The sequence below is a fragment of the Poecile atricapillus genome, chromosome 7 (genome assembly GCF_030490865.1).
Source record: "Poecile atricapillus isolate bPoeAtr1 chromosome 7, bPoeAtr1.hap1, whole genome shotgun sequence".
NCBI lineage: Eukaryota > Metazoa > Chordata > Aves > Passeriformes > Paridae > Poecile > Poecile atricapillus.
The window spans coordinates 23,836,047-23,850,616 of record NC_081255.1 but is presented as its reverse complement, the minus strand read 5'-3'; the positions used below and the strand labels follow the sequence as shown (position 1 = coordinate 23,850,616).

At 43.4% G+C, this 14,570-nt stretch overlaps 1 protein-coding gene across 15 annotated transcripts in view; it reads right to left on the bottom strand.

Annotated features, from left to right (window-relative positions):
- The window catches only part of ST3GAL3 (ST3 beta-galactoside alpha-2,3-sialyltransferase 3), a 185,763-nt gene that overhangs the window by 27,609 nt on the left and 143,584 nt on the right, over positions 1–14,570 (bottom strand). The gene's annotated exons all lie outside the window — the stretch shown is intronic.

Here is a 14,570-nt window from a genome sequence, read left to right as displayed (position 1 = left end):
TCAGCAGGTACAGCAGAGTGCCCCCAAAATAACCAGAGGCTCTGTGCTCACAGGACTTAGGGAGCAACTGCTTTCCAACTTCTCACTTCTGTTTGGGTTAATTCAGAGCAAGGCACAGGGAGGATGGAAGGAATTTTAGTCTGCTGACCAGCATCTTGGGCAGGATAATCTGATGGAACACCTCCTTCTTGAAGCATTGAGCTATCTTCCCTGAGATCTCCATGACAAGAAACAGACACTACACTACATAAAAAGGACACACTCTGGAATTCATTATATACACCAGTTTTGGGTTGCTTGCAGCTTAGCAGTGACTTTACAGCTGTTCTCAAGGCACTGATGAAAATGCTGATTATCCACTGCAAAATCCTCAGGAGCTTCCTCTGCCCAGTAGTGATCACCCCTGTAATTACAGACTGGAATTCTGCCTCAGCCAATGCCTGCTGCATTTCACACGCTCCTTGTACTGTGCTCAGCTCCTGTGAACTCACTCCACGTGTTGCTAAACACCTTACAGAGTGTTTTTTATGGAGCAATCCCAAGGATATCTTTAGCTGCTGAATTTCATATCCTGAAATTGAAACTTTGGCAGATGGTTCATGCTAGAAAAGGCATTAACAGAGCAAACCTGAGGAGGGTGCACACCGTCATCCAAAGCAACATCTAGGAAAGCCAAATCCCATTGCTATCTGTGGCCCCTCTAAACTGCCCAAACATAATACACTTTTGACAACCAGGGCAAGCATCCCATGGGTTTAAGTTCACATTTCAACAATGTGTCCCTTTGGGATGCTAAATGGAAAAAAATCTTAATTATCACTCTTATTCTTTCATCATAGTAGAATTAGAAAGAATGCCTGGTGTCAAAGTAGTCTAACACTTTCTGTTATAAGACATTTCAGCCACTGAGTGATCCCAGCATTTAAAAAAAACCAGAAAAAAACTTTACAAATATTAATAAAGTCCAACATCCATTTGACCAAGGGATTTGAGGGATTTTGTATGCCAGCTGGGTTTTGCCTCCTTGTGAAAATTCATTAAAAATTGGATAAATATTAAACCTTTGGAATTTCCTAAGGGCACATGTAAAGTAGAGGCCTTTCAGTTCCAGGAAAGGAGGGGGAGGAAAAAAATGGTCACAGACTCCACTTGCATTAAGCATGCTCCAGGTCTCACAAAAATGAAGATGATAAGCAAAAATCTTCAACAGCTACTCATTCACTGAAACCATCTTATCATGGGCTTAAGCAGGCACACCCTGGAAAAATAGCGTGTGACCTTGAAACTAAAATAAATTTATAAGTTAAATTACGATTTCACATACAACTCTAAATATGGCATTGCACAAATTTTGTGAACAATTCAAGCCAAAGGTCTGCAAGCTATTTAAAGTGGGCAGAAGATGCCTTTTGTTTGGACTTACACTCCATAGGAGATTCTATATAGGTTCTGGGATTTAAGTAGGTTTTACATGGCTTTTAGATTACACACAAAACACTAAATAGAAAAAAAATTAAAAGAAAAAGAAGGAAAGTTATAAATGTTTGAGAGTTTTATTCCTTGCTGCTGCTGGAGCTATTTGGAGAGAAATAACCACACATATCACTATTGTCCATTTTCCCAGCATTGCGTGAACCACGAGGACCACACCTGGGCTCCTCTCAGCTAGTTCAATGCCAGTGCAAAATAAATGTGGGTACCTATCCCTAGTTGGAAATACAACCAGTCTGATTTACTCCCCTTTATTTGTCTGTTTCTCCTGTTGTTCTTCATGACTATTTCCTCAACCATTTCCTTCAGCTATTACAGTGCTCTGAAATTGCTCTGGCTTCTCCATTCTGTCTCATTTCTATTTGCTCTGTGTTCATCCCTTTAACCTTTCTGGGCAGTTCCCCTGAGATTAGTTTTGAGGGACACCTGGGGTAGTCTTTCATTTTGGTGCTTTTTCCCGCTGTAGTTTCTAAAACAATTGTAGGGATGAGCACGGAGTCTCAGCAGGCAGCTCTCACTTCTACCTATACAGCAGGCAAAGCCCTGCGCAGGGCTAAAGAACCAAAAACTGTTTTCCTGGCTTACAATTACTGAAATCCCAGCCTTGTGGTTTGGCTCTCCAAGCCCTGCAGTCCTGAGCTCCCTCCTCAAGCTGTGGTTTTGTTGTGCAGCTCGTCAGTGGCACGCTGCAGAGCGCAGCAGCAGCCCCACGGGCCCCGGGCTGCTCCCGGACACAGCCCCCGAGCGGGAGCGCAGCCCCTTCCAAGGCTCCGCGCTACCGCTGCTGATCTTCAGCCTGATTGGACCCAGATGTGCAGAGAGGTTTCCAAAGCAATTACTTCCCGTCGGGGAACGCTGTCCCTTTTTTTGGCTGGGAGGAGACCGGAGGAGCAGCAGGCATTAGGAGGGAGGGCACGCTTTTCCTGCCAGATTCGGGAGCTCAGACTCGCAGCTGGAGGTTGGGGGCATCCTCTGCTGTCCGCTGCAGCGGCGAAACCTGCAGTGCTTAAGGGTGGGCTTGTCACAAAAATAACTCCTGTCCCGATCAGCACAATGGTAAACAGTCAGAAAATGAGTCTGAAAACTACTTTGGCAATGTTCCCGCAGTGCCTCATCACCTCCTGGTACTGAGGTGGAAACCAGAGGGTCCAGGCTGGAAATTGTGTATCCTTGTGTTAAGCTTCCACTGTTATTACTTGTTGATATTACAGTGTACCTGGAGTCCCAGTCACAGATCAGTGTTCACAGTGCCAAAGGCTGCCAAAAGAAGCTTCTATGATACAAGCATAAAGAAACAAGCATCACAGAGAGGCAGACAGGAGAACATGACTGAAATATAAGTCTATGAGGGCCATGGCATTTTTAACCAATCTTGGAGTGTTTTCAAAATTGTAGAATTGCAAAGGACATCACTAAAGGCTTTAGATGAAAGTATTTTAAAAGCACAAAATAATTTAGATAGGCCAGGGCTTTCAAGCCAGTCTCTTATCCAGAAAGAGAGGCAGAAAGAGACACCACCTCTATAGACACCACTCCAGGAATAGACTGGTACAGATATGACAGACCAAAGACAGCAGATTAGGAGGAAGGGATAAAAAATGTCAGGGCTCACCAAATAACTCCAGGAACAAGACAATCCAGCTGCAATCCCTCATTCTGTCCATTTGCAGAGTACTGAGGGCTAATAGACACAGCCAGTTGTAAACTATTTTTTATCTCCATTCAGTTTTCCATCTCCTGTTCTCAGATTTACCAAGGCAAATCATAACATTTGCTAAAATAAAACATGGAAACTGAGAGCCTTAGCCAAGAAGCACCTCAGTGGAAAATACAAACCACTAGAAGCAGGCTGAGTCTCCCACAATAACAACATTTCTAATATACCGGGCAAAATGAGAGGTAATGCCATTGCATCCTGGTGATACAGATGCTCTTTTGTGCCTCTGTGGCAGAGCTGGATTTAGGAGTACAAGAAGCATAGCTCATTGAGACTTCTAGCTCTGATGGGAAGGGGACAGGAAGATGGCAAAGGTCAGCTACATGCAACATGATGTCTGGGTATGCAACACTTTGCTGCAGAGCAGCCAAAGGAAGAGACTGGAGAGGGAGCCTGTGGGAAATGGATATTACTGCTTTTTCAAACTCTGCTAATACCAGAAATGGAGAGGAAGAAGGACATGAGGCAATAAAAAAAAGTCAAGGGATGATGCACCAGTCACAAGACCTCACTGTGCCCGTGAGCACATTGTTAATTGGAATCTCTGCCCCCACCAAGGCTGGAATGTGCTTTATTCTCAACCCGTCATCCACGAGCTCTCACTGTCACACAAACAAGGTACAGCAAAACCACTGCAATCCATCTGCAGAGGCTTTTGAAAGGTTTCTGCTCAGGCATGACTGGATTAGACGTGGAAGGTGTGTTTCCACTAGAAAATAACCATCTTATCAGCCAATGCTGCATTTCTCAGCGGTCAAGTAGACACAGAAGCCTAGAAAATGCTCTTCTACAAGTGGTAATATAAATGAAGTTGCATCATTTGCACTGATTATCAAAGCAACAAGGAATTTTTAGCAACAAGAACAGAGGTGCTGAGAGCCTGCAGTCTGGGTTAATGGTCAATTGCCAGACCCACTAGCCCACACTTCAGGCATATTTACCCAACTTTCTCCAAGCTATGGAGAACCCCTCACCATCCTCTGCACATGGCTCTGACAACCAGCATTCATTCTGAATGAACCTATCTTCAGTTTCTAGAGCTTAGAAATGCTCTAGAGACTAGTTCCACTCTTATCTGCCCCACTGAAAAGCTCTTACTCTGCCTGAAGTAGGAGCATTGCTCCAGCCTTTCCCTTATCTTCTCTTTATTCTGCTGTCAAAAGAGATGCAGCTTTTGGACTACCCAACAACATGATACTTCTAAGATTTTACCAGTTTTGTTTCTTCTCCCAAGGCACCCTCCCCTTGACCAAGTGTAAAATCAACTAGCTGTAATTTCCCAGGCCATTCCCCTGTTAGTATGCCCCACCTCCCGCACAGCACCTAAAAGAACTCCTGACAGGTTATAAAGCCCACAAATTTAGTTTTTACTAATGTTTCTCAGTGTGAAATCTAAATATATTTTATACATAGCAAACAAAGGGCAGCAAAGCACGATGGTGACAAAAGCACCTCAAAACATGGCACTACTAGAATTTTTTTTCTTTTTAAAGCAACAATGTTTTCTTCTTCATTGATAGAGCTGAGCTAATAGTTCACTACATTGGCTAGAGATAAGTTTCTTTAGTCTTGATAACCAAGTTGAAAACCACAAGAGAAAGGAAACTGATTCCAAGCAGCAGCTGCAAGCTTTAAACATTGTGCCAGACACGGAAGTTCCACAGCACCCTGGCTACACACGGCACTGGGAGCTGTCCCGTGCACAGACACCGGCTCAGAAAGCAGCAACTTCAGTGGTGACAAAATCCACCTGGGACATGAGGGTGGCACTGGTGTGTCACACACCAGCTTGCTGTAACTCAGCAATGTGCTCATTCCCATGGATGTCAGGAAGTTTCTGCCCTGCTTACCTGCAAACATATATTGTGAATAAGCAGATAAGCATTTCAAATAGGCCTACTGAATTTCCAGCTTTACTTGACCTACATAACTGAGTGCTACAGCTAACCCAAATACAGACACGTGGGCCTCCTGTGTGGCTGGTCTAATACAAGCTGCTGTCTTCTGATTCACAGGATTAAGCAGCACAAGGCCAAGACCAGCTTTAAGGAGTCAGGAGAGCAAAGCTATTTTTATGATATGTTGTAAATGAAAAGGAATTCCTCTTAAAAAAAAAAAAAAGTATTCTCATGGTTTTATCCATGTAACTGAGAGCAAAACGTGGTTCACAGTTGTAAGATAACAAAACACTGTCAAAAAAAAGATTGTCCTGTGAAGAAAATGGAACTTGGAACATGTCAGAGGAGCTGCAGAAAAACTGAAGATTTTTCTGATGAATGCTGTTTCACAAGTTGAAGCATAAATGATGGCTCACATACGGTGTGTCAGCAGACGTGTCTTCTATGTACAAACTGGGTGATGGATAGACTGTCCTACAGACTTTTGTTCAAAATGTAAGCTGGATTTTGAGCCAAAATTTGAAGAAATATTCCTGTTCTGAAATGTTCTAGGAAAGATGGAAGTTTTTTGTGAAAGGAATGGATTTAGATAACTTATGTTTGCTTTGTGGTTTTTTGTCTGTGAATAATTATCCTTCAATGAAAAAATGTAAAATTTCAGAAAAATCCTAAAGAAGAACAGGACCTATATTATCATTATATACAGGGTGTTTTATTCCCCTAAGGGACCAGCTCCTTTACTTCACTATTATTTTTATGACATAGTTTATTAAAAGTCATACTCATGTAACATCTTTTAAAAGGATACCAGGGCTGAAAGTGTAAGATCCACATGCTGAACTAGGACTGTCTTGCAATTTCAGCTCAGGATTGCTGTTGAGAACACTGACTTTCCAATCTTCCCACAAGATTTTTCTTATATCGCCATGTATCTAAATGTTATACAAACCATGCTTTTACATTTAGAGCATCTCTGCAATGCTTTGTGTGTATAACATCTCTGCAAGAGGAACCCTCAGTGTCTGTAACCAGACCGTTCTTCCTCCTCGCATTTCCTCTCTGCTATCCACATGTTCTACAGCTCCTACAACTATTCATATAAGGCTGAATGTCTTACATTATAGAAATTAGCCCAAATCTCAGTCTTCCCTCTCCACAAGATAGACAGCTGTGTTCTAAGCAAGCCAGGATATAATTATGTAATTAAGGATAACATCTGCACAGGAGAACTGAATCAACATTGAAAATGCTATGTTATTTTTTTGCTTTTTTTAACTTTTGGCAGCTTGATTTCTATAATCATACAGCACTTTAAAAAGTCTTCAAGTACCAGTGTTTCAGGAATTTCCTGCCAGTTATAAACCCTTCCTTTCTCTGCTGTCCCCATCACTCCCGCTCTTGCCATGTCCCAGACCAGGCTACTGCTCCTTCACATTGCCTAGATGGCTGAGAAGAGGAAAAGGGTTCCTGAGAGTCCAGCAGATATTCCCTGCTCCCTGGTCTGCTGCCCTTGCCCCAAACTCTCTGTGGAGAAGTAACTGATGAGAAAATCCTACTTAGTTCTTACATCCCAGCAGATATTGCATCCCAGCTCACTCACTGTGGGGGAGAACACCAGACAGGCAGGACAGGGGAGCCACAGCAGGACTGACAGTGCTGGCACTGACAGCGCTTAACAGCCCCCACACAACATCAGACCCAGCCCTGGGATTTCACAGAACTCTGAAATCTGGACAACCTCAGCAAAATAGGGTGGAAGACTTCTTTAGACTTTTTTTTTTTTTTTTTTTTTTTTTTTTAACAGAGATATAACAGTGCATTTTCAGTAGCCTCACCTTGAAACAGCTGAGTTATTTCAGCTGAACTCTCCAGCTGTGCCAAACATGGGGCACGGAAAACATCAGCTCAAAGATGCCAGTGTAATAAAATGATAAAGCACTTTCCCCATCACTTATAACAGAAAACAAGAGGTGATCCCAGCTATGATCTAAGCTACAAGCTCAGCTACCTGCTCCACTTACTACCATATGCCTGCTCAGAAGGAAAAAAAAAAATTAAAAAAATTTAAAAATCTGTCTTTGCAGGCTTGGGTGACAAAGCACAAGGGCATCCCAGGGCATCTGAGGACACCCACCAGCAAAGTCTTTTTTGGGGAGCTGAACTGGTTCATGAGTTTGAATACAAACAGCAACTCATTAAACAATGCATATTTAGACTAAATTCTTGGCTCATTACAACAAAAAAAGCTAAAGGATCACCACAGGAAGAATTATGGCCTAAAACCCCTCATTGCTTTCTGAAGTTATCTCAAAGTGAGACTCCAGGGAAATTGTTACATTGTTTTTACAGCAAGAGTACACAGAAAATCTGTCTTCTCCTATTTTGGCATCTTTGCTGAAATGAGAAGCCAAATCATTTGTATATTCACTGAGTGTTCATATAGAATATATACAAATTATTCAGCATCCTCTAAGAGGAGAAGGCAGAAAGGTCAAAATAACAAGAAACTGGGAAGATGCCAGGAAGCTCCTGCCCTGCTTTGTTTTCTAGACTTGCATTAATAATTGGTGTTTTACAGAAGAAGAGTTTTTAAGTAAGATTATTTAATATTCTTAAAAGATTAGAATTTAAATAAACCGCAATCCAAACAGAACATTTACATTTAAAGAGTTTTTTCCAAATAACAGAAGTACTTGGGCCAGGCTTTCTATTTTCTGTCCTTGTCAGTTGTCGGCAAAGTTAATTTAATCAAAAATGGCCAGAATACAAGTGATGGTCAAGATAAGAAAAACTTCCAAGTAGGCCTACCAAGCTCTTGTGTGCCCAACAATCTGGCCATTTTCCTCCAATTTTATGCCTCCGACTAAATAAGTAAATAAAAATTAAGGCACTAACAGTTTTACAAATCTGTCTTAATTAAGAAGAGAAGAAACACCCTCAGACACATGGCATAAAATCAAAACTGCAAGAATAGAAATACTACCTAAAAAAAGCCAGGTCTTTCCTGAATCCCTCTTGCTTACTGCCTTCACATGGCTTGGTCTATTTTCACTTCTGTTGTCAGGAGAAGTGTTTGCGTTGAATAGCTGTGAGTGTTGAGGCAGGGGTGCTGCTCAGTCAGGAGAGGAAGGAGGTCAGGGACGTGCACCTTGCACACAGGAGCATCCTTCTCTCCTGCAGAAAGAAGCTGCCATTCCTCTTGGGCAGAACCAGAAGCACCACACACAGCCGGAGCACAGGGGGAGAGAGAAGTTTAGGAAGATAAAAGCACACGGGGAGTTTAGTTACCTCAGTGTTTATTATAGCAGACTGAAGATATAGGTCAACCCCCTGTCCTGGAGGCCTTGGTGATTCGAGGCAGAGAAAATGTTACAAATTGCTCAGACAGCTCTAACTATGCAAGTAATCCATGGAGCCTGCCAAGGAACACATGTGTTTCAGGCATAAATCGTCCAATCTATTCCTTTCTGAATTAACATCTGTCATCATGACACCATTCAAAATGACTGAAGACTGGATCATATTAACAACCACACATCTTGGATAAATATTTACTGTTCAGACCTTCTCCCCCCACCTCACTTTAAATAAAAAATGGAGATAGCAAAATTCCTGGAGCTGTGAAAGGGGAGTCTCTTTTCAGCCACTGACAGAAAGCATGTGATTTTATTTACAAAATCAAATCAATGTTTTTCCGCTCCTCTGTGAGTCTTCATACCCCACACCAATGAACTTAGAGCATCCTATGGTGTTGCAATGCTTTCCAAAGAGCTCTTCTGGGGAATTTTGTTATTTGGAGGTTGCTCACCTCAGAGACTCCACAAAGCCTTCTCCCTCTGGATGCAGAAACAAATCTGGCTAATTGTGCCCCAAGAAGAGAAAAATTTGCTGTGTCCTTTGCAGACAACTGGATAAAGCAAATACTTAGGTCCATGACAAGCTGTCAGGTGTGTTACTGGCTTGCTACCCTGCTCCCCACAGTCAACAAATGGGTCAGAGAGAGTGAGGACAGGGGGTCCCAGAGTCACAGAACAGGAGGGTGGGAAGGCAACATGGGAGTGCAGCCCTGTCCTTCGTACTCCCAGGACACAAAATTTTCCCAGGTACTGGATTAAGTCTGCATTACAGAAAATAAGATGTCAGCAGTCAGTGCTCCCCTCTGTGAGTATGTCATCTGAGAATTCTAAGGACAGATTTCTAGGAAATTATGTGTGTTCAGACTGATTTTATCTAGTTGAACTTCTAGCCACCACTCTCTGCTATTTCTTCTCAGCACAGCTTGAGAAGCTGAGAGAAATCCTGCTGACATTTTTCTGGACATCCTGCCTAGCAGGGAGCAGTGCTCCTCCATCAGCAACTTCTCCTTCCAGCCCTTTACTCTCACACTGCTTGAGCAGAACTTGACCAAGATATCCAGTCTTGATTTCAAGACATCAAGAGCAAATTCATCAAGCCTTTAGGGCAGATGTGGCAAAAATACTTATACTGATATAAATATTCTGCCTTTTTTGGTCATTTGCCTAGCTTCAGATACACTTTTTCCTACAAAATTAAAAAGCCTTGTGAGAAAAAATGTTCCCTCTAGGTAGAGAGTGAGACTACAAGTAAATCCCCCCAAAATCTCATGCATAAGCTAAATAAATTGAACTCCGTAACTAAATAAATTGAACTCAAATCTCTTAGACTAAGGGAGGCTTTGCAGACTTCAAATGATTCCTGTAGTTCTTTACTGAACTGTTAACATGGAACATCTTTATTCTACTAATAGTTGCACGAATAGCTGATATCCTCCGGGTGACGTTTCAGTTTCACTGCTGGCAACGTCCTGGCACTTTTTCCACGTGCTGGATTCACCATGTGGAGGAACATCTGCTGCACGTGTGGGCCATCAAATACCCTCAGCAGGCATGGGCTGCACTGGTGGTAAAACCAAGTACGGCTGGGTGGGAGAGACAGACACCTTGCTGCTGGCAAGGCCAGGTGGAGGTGAGAGACCATGCAAGTAATGGGAAAGTTGGGGGATATCCGAGAGCACTGTGCTGCAAAAGGGAGCAGGACACAAATCCACAGGCAATCAGGCAATTTTGTTAGCTCTGCTGTTTATGGAATTGTGTGTTTCATTAAGACCAGCATCAGATTTGGAATTACTTTCTTTACATTGGCTCAGATATTCCAATCAAGGCAGGCAACCTGAGTTCACACACACTATGACCTTGAAATGCACCTACCGGGATTTGCATAATGTTGGTGTCTGAATATTGCCAGAGCCTTCCAAAGACAGCGAGTGCAACATGAGCACCCTCCTGGTGCTTTTTCAAGACATCTGCACTAGCTCTTCAGCTGGCCCGCACATTGACTTCTTGAGATGTGGAAAAACTGCAACTCTAAATTGCCCATCTTTTTTGACTTTGGTTGAGAAGGAAGGAGTGATCGAATATCTAGGCGAGAGCAGGAACTGCCAGTTGGATGGCAATAGACATCAGGAAAGATTAGACAGTGACAATATTGGGAAGAAATTGTCTCAAGAAAAAGCAGGACTGGGAGGCAATCCCAGAAAGGATGTCCTACTAGGGCCACAATACAGTCTTTTCAGGGGTAAATCCTGTTTGGGTCTCTTCATTTAAGAATGATGCACATGAATAGAAACAAAAGAAATAAAAATCTGTCTGCGGCTCTTTGGTTTTCACGCTACAGCTGGGATTACTGAGCCAGAAATGAAGATGATGCTGTCTTGGCAGATGTGGGATAAAGGTTCTTTAAGGACTGTTGATGGCTAACACAGCTAAATGCTTCTTCTCAATTAATAAAAGTATAGGGATGTAAAATATGACTGGTGTTAGGTAACAGCAAGCAAAGCAAGGGACAAAAAAAACCGGACAAAACCCACCAGTGGTGTGGGAAAGACTAGAAGGGCAGACACACCAACAATTTTTATTTTAATTTTAAAGGGAAACTGTCTAAAAATTGAGTAATCAATGATGTCATTCCTTCAAGTATAGATACTTCACAGACTTTTGATACCTGGACTTCTTTCATCCAGGAAATAGTGTGGTCGTGGCTATTTTTTATTTTCTTTGCCTGCCCCATGAGCTTAGGTGAATGGTTACAGACTTGTAGATATTAATGGCTACCCAATCCAGGTGGACAAGTTTTATTGTCCAGGACACATCCACCTGGCAGTATTAAATGCCATGAAGGCACATCGCAAAGGCACCAGAGCAGCCCCTGCCACCAGCTGATGCTTAACAGTGCACTTAAGACACACAGTGCATGCCTGGGTGGGAGCAGCTCTCAGCTATGTAGTGACCTGCCTAATCTCATTACGCTGTTGCATGCAGGTATGTATGAAGGGCAAGCTCCAGCCTGCACTTCCCATACCAACAACCTTCCTTTGGGAATCTGGCCAGGAAGTCTCCCCCAAGGCCCATGTTGGAAACTGGGTTGTTTGCCTGCTGAGGTTCCTGTATGGTCCTCCCCACAGTGCTACCTGAAAGCTTGTTAAAGATCACAAAATACACAACTAAACTTTTCTGCCTCTCTTGGTCAACAGGGACAACATTTTATATAGCATATCTACATATTTTCGAGCCTCTCTTCTAACCATGACTGGAAAAAAATGGCTTACGTTCTCTCACAGGGCACCAGTGTTCATACTTCTCCTAAAATCTTCTGGAAATTGCTCTGATCTCCTAGGCCAGTGACAGAGAAGGATTTTTTTTTTTTTTTTTCCATATGCAAGTCTTCTGTGGTTCTCTTTGGCCATTCCCACCAATGCACTGTAATGGTGAAACAGCTCCTGACCATGACAGTACAACCCCCCAGTCAGTATGGGTTAGCTTTCTACACAGCCAGAGAGATCAAAACCTAAAAAAACCCAAACAATGATGTCAAAACAATCATACCAGAAAGACAAGCTAACTTCCAGCTACTCTCTGGCAAAGGAATATGGAACATTCTCCACAGAATGCATCACAGAGACTCTCCCATCTCATCTTCTCAGTCAGAGATTTGGTAGGAGCCAGAAAAGTCTGCCTCATGTTTTCACTTTCTTACAAAGCATTTTCTGTGCTTCAACATTTAGTCAGGGTTCAGTTGCCTTGACTGAGGCAACCACCTTGACTGATGTGGTAAGGTATTCCTTGCTACAATTCCTCCTAGAATTCCCCCACACTCTGAGAGTGGAAATGGTTTTTAAACCATGTTCTAAAGCAACAGGACAACCACCACTTGAAAGGCTTTCTTGCCTCTTCCTCACTGCAAGCCTCATCATGTCCCTTGAGCAGGCTGGCTGCCTTACTCACCAGCCATGCCTTCCTAAATTATACTTCTGAAGGGATTAGTTATAAATAGTTATTTAGGTGAAAACTCAAATTTGTGAAAGAAATTAAACAGTCCTTAAGCTGACTTCTCAATTCAAAAGCTTTTCTCATTTATGATGGAGCAGCTTCTGTTTCCTTTCAGATGAGTCCAAGGAGAGCAGGAGGACACAAGGCAATGCCCAGGCAAGCACATCTCTAAGCAGATGGGCTGAAACTGCGTTTCAGCATAGGATGAGGCACCACAAATCTATTATCAAGCTTTGCATTCACAATGCATTAAGAAAACTGGTAGTGGATTTACAGCTCCACCAAACCAGAATGCTGTCTCAAGAATCATCTCACAGTCCTTTAAAACCTGGTAAGATCCACTCTACACAAGACATATAAAGCAACAAGCCCCTTGGAAGAGTAAAGGGAAAGAAAAACTTGCAATTCAAAAGCAAACCCTGGAGTGAATCTGCCAGTAACAGTGGCCACTCCACTTGTCACCAAAGGCAAGGGACACCATCGGACAAAAGCAAATTCTCCCTCCCTAGTGCAGACCCAGAGAAACCGCCTCCTCAAGCACTGGTCTCAAGTTCCAAACAAGCTAAAAATCGTGCATGTGAATGAAGCTTTCCTTGGCATGGGACAGCAACAACAGATTCACAGCCTCACTCTTTTCCTGAAGATGACAGCGTGATGGCTCCTCCGGTTTCTTTTAGGATGTAAACCAGCCCACAGGTAAGGCTATTCATAATCTGAGGAATCCACAGTGAACTACAGGGCAGTGACATTCACAAGCTGCCCTAGCAAACATGCAGCATGACAAGGCCATTAACTTATGGAAGAAGAGAAGCTCTAAACAAAAGCTCAGCAGACAGCACAAGAGCTGGCAGCAGTCCGGCCTCGGCTGCAGCACAGCAGCACTCACTGATTGTGCCAGGAAGGTATCACAACACACATTTTACCACAACTAGGAGAATGCTATTGGGTTCATACAATAATGTAGCACCCCAATAAAAAGTTAAATAAAACCTTCCCCAGTGCCACATCCACAAGGTCTCTGCAAGCAGCAGTCACATTCTGTGACACAGGAGCAGGGGCTGTGTCATGCCCACTGCTGGAGGTTGTTGGGCACCACTGCTGTGGGCCAGCTGTCAGAGACATGTCCCTGCAAGGGACAGACAGACAGCCTGGCATCACTCACAGGCAGGTGCTCACTTGCTCCTATGACTTTCACTATCAAAGAGAACTTCTAGGTGCCGCAGGCACTTTCTGCACAAGTGGCTGCTCCTGGCAAAAGCTGCAGAGATCCCCACTGGAATCATCCACAGGCTCATTACCACATGAACAGGAAGCTCGTGAGCTGCCAATTTCTAGTGCCACCTTTGCCCTCATTTGGCTGCTTTATTGCCGTGTGCCAGGTGTTCAGGGATGTGAGCCCTAACAAGCAAGAGAGCTCCCTCTAATTCACTAATGACAGCCAAGAAACAACCCTGGAATTGGCCTCAGTACTAGGCTGAAATGGCTGCTTTGCATATCTGGAGCTTGTAAATTCCTGTTTGTTTCAGGAAGCATCTACTTCCCATGCAACAGAGAAACTTTCAGCTTTTGACCACTATTTTAAGAAGAGCAATATATGACCAAGCCTCTATCCCCCTGCAATTCCTCTGGTACTTTGTATATTCAGAAAGAGTTTCTGTCACTGAGAGATACAGGCATATGTAGGAGGGTACAAGCAGTGGGAAGCAGCGGGGTGGATCACAATATATATAGATCATGTCTCTTGGCAAAAATAACAGTTCAGGGGAAAGTGTAACTGTTCTGAGTGACTGTCCATGAGTAATCCCCCTCTGGGGATGCACTGGCAGCAGTCATTTCACCAGCAAAGGGGTGCCTGGAAGTGTCACAGGCTCTTACAGCAATTATTCCAAGTCAGCACTGCCAGACCAGTCACCACAGACGCACGAACAGCTCACATCTGTGACCCTTCTGCGACAGCCATGAGTTCATGGAACTGCAGGCTCTGGGACTCCAACCCACTTCCTTTCCACTTGTACACCAACTTATTAGGTCAGCATGGTGCAATACTCCCCTCTGCTAACCATGTCACCTTTCTCCATCCCACACTCCTTTTAGCTGCAACCAGTGCAATGATTTTCT